The sequence below is a fragment of the Poecilia formosa genome, unplaced genomic scaffold, assembly GCF_000485575.1.
Source record: "Poecilia formosa unplaced genomic scaffold, Poecilia_formosa-5.1.2 Scaffold1487, whole genome shotgun sequence".
Classification (NCBI taxonomy): domain Eukaryota; kingdom Metazoa; phylum Chordata; class Actinopteri; order Cyprinodontiformes; family Poeciliidae; genus Poecilia; species Poecilia formosa.
The window spans coordinates 1-7,429 of NW_006801426.1; positions in this window are offsets into that span (position 1 = coordinate 1).

Genomic DNA, 7,429 nt, shown 5'->3' on the forward strand with positions numbered 1-7,429 from the left:
GTATTACTGATTTCTATATTATTCTTCAACTTTTATAGTAAAAGATGTTCCATAGTAAAAAGGAAATTTCTTAGTTTGATTATAAAATGTTCAAATGTGAACTGCACTTTTCTACAAGGAATACAAATTATTCATTTACAAATATAATACTCTCCACATCGCAGATAGGACATTACGGTTAAATAAACATATTATATTTGAAGGCTTAACTTTAATTAATCAATCAAACCGATGTGCTCTGCGTTGAAATACTTTGTAAACCAAACATTTTCAACCAGACCTGTCTGAATAATATCGGTGTTTAACTCCCACGCACTGGGGAAAGCTAGCGGGAGTTTTTATAACAATGTGCCAGGAGTTAGGCGTTTTCTCTCGGTATACCGAACCTGGAGTGCCCAGCCAGCTGACAGCTGGAGGGGAGCTGGCTGTTAAAGCAGCGGTAGCAGACAGGTCCGAAAATGTCAGAGCAATATTGCAATTAGGTGATGTATTGATGAACCGAGCATATATTTGAGATTTACACACTTTCATTCTCGCCTAAAAACGTTGAACCAAATCACGTTGTGTCATTTAAAGTGTTATATAGCTAAATAATTTGTCGCTATTCACCGCCATTATCGCTCTGCCTGAATGCCCAGTTGGAACCCGCAATGAATTATGGGATATCGTGGGCCGTGAAGGATACACTGGACCCATCCTTCAAATCTGGGGAAAAGAAGGACGCATTTGAAGGATGCATTTGAAGGAGTCTTTGAATTCGGACAGGCCTTGTCGCCACGCTATGACGTAATCGGCCTACAAATCCGTCCTTCGAAGAATGCAGACCCTGAATTCGGACACAGCTATAGTTAATTTAAGAATATTTAATGAAAAAACAAATAATCAAACTTAGAAAAATGAAAAAAATCTAGGGAACAAAAAAAAGCAAAACAAAGACAAACTGGAGATACGGGAAGATCACAAGGAAACCAGGGAGAAAAAAAGAAAAGTGAAGAGACAAACCGGCAGGTGTGAGTGGAGGGAGTGGAAGCAGACTGTGAAGGGATAGAGAAAGTGGCTAAGGAAAGGGGAGAAGATTACACAAAGGAAAACAACCAAAATACAAACACAAAGGAGTAAGGAGACTAAAGGAACCTAATTAAAGTAGAACAAAGGAAAATAACTAGAAACAAGAAATAAACATAATTAGAAGAACAGATGTGGAAAACAAGGCAAAATTAAATGGAAACAACTAAGGAACACCAAAAGAATCTGAGGAAGATTCTGATGGAACAGCAGCCTAGGAGGACGCCGACGGCGGAGCAGAAACTTAGGAGGATGCTGGCGAACAGCAGCCTTGGAGGACGCTGGCAGCGGAGCAAGTACCTTGGGAGACATTAGGGGTAGAGTGGGAACCTTGGGGATGCTGGGGATATGTCCGTCCTGACCTCCTGAGCCTTGTCACAGGTCCTGTCGACATCCTAGTTGACTTCCTGAGCCTGGCTTGGAGGTCGATGGGACCTGCGACACTGGCAGTGGAGCAAGTACCTGCCGGCGGCAGAGCAGGAACTGGGAGGCCGATGGGACCCATGACGAGGCGCCGGAGGCCGATGAGACACACAACGAAGCCCTGGAGGTCAGCCGGGCGACCTATAGGACTCGTTACAAAGCCCTGGAGGTCAGCCAGGAGACCGAAAGGACTCGCCGCAAAACCCTGTAGGTCAGCTGGGAGACCAACGGGACTCGCCACGAAACCCTGGAGGTCGGCCAGGAGACCTAAAGGATTCGCCACAAAACCCTGAAGGTCGGCCAGGAGACCTAAAGTACTTGACACGAAACCCTGGAGGTCAGCTGGGAGACCAACGGGACTCGCCACGAAGCCCTGGAGGTCAGCTGGGAGACCAACGGGACTCGCCACAAAAACCTGGAGGTCAGCCGGGAGACCAATGGGACTCGACACGAAGCCCTGGAGGTCAGCCGGGAGACCAACGGGACCCGCCATGAAAACCTGGAGGTCAGCCNGTCGCACTCATTCTTGTTCCTTTTTGTCTGGAGAAATTGAAAAACTGCTCAATGTTTTCCTTTATTTTTTTGTTAGGAATTTACTTTTAAACTTGAAAATCTTTTGCTTTCAATCTCTTGTTAGGTGACAATCCTTGTGCTTTCTCTCCGACTTCCGCAATGGTTATGACCGTGCAGCTTTGTGATCAATTTACATGATGTTACAAATTGATATCACTACCTCAGCAGGACAACTAGAAAACTGCTGAAGTTGGAATAAAAACAAACTTTACAGCTGAAAGCAGCTCTGCTTAGCTGATGGCCATTGGAGACAGTTCAACTGGTAATATATCACCAAGGCTGAAATCCACACTTGAGGACAATGGACTGGACGGCAGGGTGCGAGGTCCAACTGTCAAAAGGAAACATTGTGCCCAAAAACAGAAGAAGGGGAAATGGGTGGGCGTGTTGACCCAGCTCATGCCTAGGAAGCCACCAATTCCGACTCCCTTTCTGGCCAATGTCCGCTCACTGGGTAAGAAAATGGATTTGTTAGATCTGAGGTTAAGAGTTTCTGCAGAGATGAAGAACTGTGCTGTTTTTCCCTAACGGACACCTGGCTTAACAGCAACATGCCAGACTTTAGCCTTCCAGATCAACGGTCTTCAGTTATGCCAAGCAGACTGTGACCAACGGTCAGGAAAAACACAGGGAGGAGGACAATATATGTAAGTGAATGAAGGTTGGTGTACGAACTGTGGCCTGGTTAAAAGCTGTCAGCCATACTATCTGCCTCGGGAGTTTGTTCGTCACCATTATTTACATTCCGCCGGGTGCTAACGGCAACGAAGCATCGAAGGAGCTCTATGACACCATTAGCTCACTAATGGTGTCATAGTGAGCTAATGACACCATTAGCTCACTAAGGTGCTTCATCTGCCTTTGGGTGCAGATGAAGCACCCAAAGGCATTTTACATGGTTGCAGGGGACTTTAACCATGTGAAACTGACGGACACTCTGCTCAGTTTTTATCGGCATGTCATCCTTCTTACACTCTGGATTGTGTGTACACTAACATTCACGGTGCATACGAAGCTTTTCCTCGCCCCCATCTTGGCCTCTCCAACCACATCTCCATCTTGCTGGTGCCAGCATATCGTCCGCTGATGACACGGATTAGACCAAGGAAGAAGACAGTCCCTGTGTGGCCCAGGGATGCAGCCTGTGCGCTCCAGGACTGTTTTCAGTCCACAGATTGGCAGGTCTTCANGAGGTCAGCCGGGAGACCAACGGGACTCACCACGAAACCCTTAAGGTCGGCCAGGAGACCAACTCGCCACGAAGCCCTGGAGGTCGGCCAGGAGACCTAAAGATTTGACACAAAACCCTGAACGTCGGCCCGGAGACCAACGGGACTCGCCACGAAAACCTGGAGGTCAGCCGGGAGACCAACGGGACTCGCTACGAAGCCCTGGAACTCAGTCCAGAGACCAGCAAGTCTGATTGTCTGGTGACGAAGGAGACCTGAGTTCGATGGCATCAAGTTCCGATAGCCCCGCAGTCCTGCGGGCCTCAAGCTCTCCTGCCAACATCTTTCAAGCGATTAACTCTTCTGCCATCAGCCCCCCAAGTGTCAAGCTCCTCTGACACCGCAGTCCTGCTGTCTTCAAGCTTTTCTGCCACCGACAATCAAGTGTGAAGCCTGGAGCCCTCATGACACTTCTTTATTTAGAAGTACCATGGTTGAACCCAGTACCTCAGATTGTCTGTTTTGTACATTTTCAGAAATGTATTGGTGAGGCCTCGGTAATTTGTTGACAGTCCCTAAGTGAACCTTCGAGCTCGGGCCGGGAGCGGTGGAGAACAGCTGGCCGAAATTAGCGTTCATAAAGCGGATCAACCTTAAGCTAAATGCCCCTTACTCCGCGGAGCACGAATATCCAATATCCAACTTGAAAGCAACTTCACTGCGGTCGGTAACGCAAAGAAAACACCGGTGTTCTGACTAGTTTGTTTTGGTCTGTGTACAGCAAAGATGGCGCCGAGCGACGTAAACGTCATACGCTGTGACGTCAGCTCCAAACCTCTATAGCCTAGTATTATTCAGTATTAATCATTATTTATTTATGTTTATATGTATATAAATATGTATTGATAAGACGAGAGCGGTCCATTAGGCGTCTCGTCTGTCCTTTTATTATGTCTATGTGAGAAACAGCCCGGTCTACGGAAGACGGGTCCTTCGAAGGCCACGAATATGGACAACCAGAAGAGAGAGAAGCTGTAGCCTTCGGCCAGCTGCCTAACCTCCATCTCGGCGTTATGTTGCTTAGCAACCGTGACAACGTGAAGCACAGAGTGGCGAAGGGAAAAAAAACGGACTCGAAGTTTTTTTTTTTTTTTACTTTTTATTTCTGAATTATTCTTCACCTTTTGTAATAAAGGCTATTCCATAGTAAAAAGGAAATATTTTTGTCTGATTCTAAAATGTTTAAACATGTATAGCAAGGGATGTATGCAAATTATTCATTTTCAAATAATCTCCATATCTCAGGAAGTAAGACATTACATTTAAATAAAACTATTATGTTTGAAGGCTTAACTTTAATCAGTGAAACCCATTTGCTCAGGAAAAAATTACTTTAGTGAACCAAAAATATTTACAGCTATTACCAGACTTAATATCTGTGTTTCACCTCCACTCATAGGGGAAAACTACCGGGAGATTTTAAAACGATTTACCGGGAGACATGGGTTCTCTCTCGGTGTACCGAACCTGGAGCGCCCGGCCAGCTGACAGCTGGCGAGGGGAGCTGGCTGTTAATGCAGGGGGAGCAGACATCTCCGAAAACGTCTGAGCAATATTGTAATTAAGTGATTTATTGATTAATCGAGCAGATATTTGAGATCTATACATCTATATTCTTGCCTAAAAACTTTGTAAAAAATCAATTTGTGTAATTTTAAGTGTAACACAGCACAAATAATTTTGCCGCCATTGCTGCCTTTCTGAACCATAGACATCAATATGTTCTGAACACCCATTTTAAAGGATGCAGACACTAAATTTGGATACAGCTGTTTTTGTTCGACTCCCTCTAGTGGTCTGGAGTACTTCCGTTTTCATTTGTGGTTGTAGTCTTTATTGTTTGCGTCTCTTTTTTTGTTTGGTCTCTTTTTTCTTTGCTGCATTTTATTCGCTTTCTTTTTGCATCTCTTTTTTTGTTTGCATGTTTTCTCTGTTACTGCGGATTTGCACCTGTCGACCACCGTAATGAGCAATTTAAAAATTTTAAAAATAAATACATGCCACAGTTATTTCAATTACATAAAATTTACTGAACATTATACATGTAATTGTGTGTGTGTGTGTGTGGGGGGGGAATATTGTCTATCAATGTTGGATTATTTCCTCCCCCCAGTGATTAAACACATTCGAGCTCAAGAATGCGTCAGCAGTAGATGTTTTCAGCCTGAAATTTCTTCTCTTTTTGTCTATTAGTGTATCCACTCCATTCAGAGAAAAAGTTTTGGTTATAATTGTGACCCCATTTTAGCCACAATTTTTGCAACATTATTTGCAGAAAAACATGCAGAGAGAAAAGAACCAAAAGTTCAGGGAATAGATCTGGGAAAAACCTACTCGAAAACAACCTTTAAACAATCTTCTCAATGTGTTGCACACGGTTGTTGGCTGACACCAGTTTCTGGTTCTTTGAAAGCAAAGTGAAAAAAAAAATCAAAAAGAGAGAGGCATAGGCGAAATTAAAAGATCGAAATTTCAGCATGTGGAAGCTAAAATAATTCCTGGTGGAACTTTTGTGGTAATCTTTTTTTTTCCTCCTTGATTCATTGATTAGGCTTTACTAACTCCTTATTTTGTTCTAACTTACTGACTTAAACCTCATTCTTTGTTTAAATCTACCTGCTGTGCTACTATGGGAGAAACGCAGACAGTCATGGTTGTGAATATGGCTCACCTCCCAGGGTAGAATAGCCTTGGGGGGCATCGCAAGCACAGTTAACTTAACCACTGATTATAATGTTGGTATTTTAGTGAAGCTTTTGATTCAAAGCTTAATCCAAAGTCTGATAAGTGGATGTATGATCCACAACTGATCACTCCACCATTTTATGCAACTCATAATGCATTTTACAGCTTTGTGTATCCTGCATTTTATTGCACTTGTAAAAACTTAGCAGCTTTATCACCTAGGCAAGAATTATGTTTTTTCTTTTTTTCTCTCTTTTGTTTTACTATTACACAGGAACTAAATAAAAGACATGAGTAAAAAGTTTAAAAAGTGACACTTTTATCTAACTTGAAAACGGATATCTAAATTCCCATTCGCCATAAAGTAACACAAGATGACAGCTTTTTTGTTTCTCCTGCTTGCACATGTACATAAAGTAGCAACAGCTGCTTCACTGGATTGGACATTCTGATCTGCAAAACCACAGCACGCAATTACAACTTGTCCTGTACTGCAGCCTGCTGAGCACATTAGCCGTAAGTGGGAAAAGTAACGAAAGAAAACCTTAAAAAAAAGAAGTAAAAATTAAAAATCACCTCGTTTGTGTGAAGTGTTTTGGTTTTTTTTCTTTTTTGTTACATTCCCGACTCGGTCAGAATATACCCGACCGAGTCGGGAATGTGCTTGGTTGGGTACACTCCCGACCCTGCACAGCAAAAACTAGAGAGTTAAAATTTCAGGGTTAGACGTGTAAGAGTTAATTTTAACTCATTAAGTGTTTTTTTTTTTTAACATTTAGCGATTTAAATGATGCCCAATGTTGGAGTTATTTCGCAAAGTTGATTGCGTTGGTGTTGAATCAAATCTGCTGGAAGTAAAATAAGCTCCTCCCCTCTGCTTCACAGTCTTCGTTTGATTTCAATCTGAACACGGCTCCATTTTGTTCATCTCCTGTTCTACACGGTAAGTGTCCAACTTACTAAATATTTTGTCCAGCACTATTACATTGACAGAGTAAGTGATTTGTCTTTTTGTACCAATTACCAGTTGAAAGGCAGCTGAATATGTCCATTTTGTAACAACTTTACACAACCTGTTAGCTAGCAGCCCACGTGGTAGCTAGTACCACCACACCTGATATTGTTGTAATGGTAATTAATTACAACAATATCAGGTGTAAAACATATTTTGTCAGACTATATACTCGTGAAAAATATACTTCCATGTTGTTTGCCGTTTAAAATGATAATTTCGGCCTTGTGAATGTAAGAGGTAACATGGACCGTCAATGAGCCGAAGTCACGTGCCACAAATTGTAGAGAAACGTTGCACTGAGGGGAACGCTTGACCTATACCTTATTTTGTTTTGTCTAGGTTTATCCCAAAATGCTGATCCATGTAAAGTATGGTGACCTGCAAAAGTATGTGAGGTTGGAGGAGGTCGAAGGGCTGTTTGACTTTCATCAGTTTCACG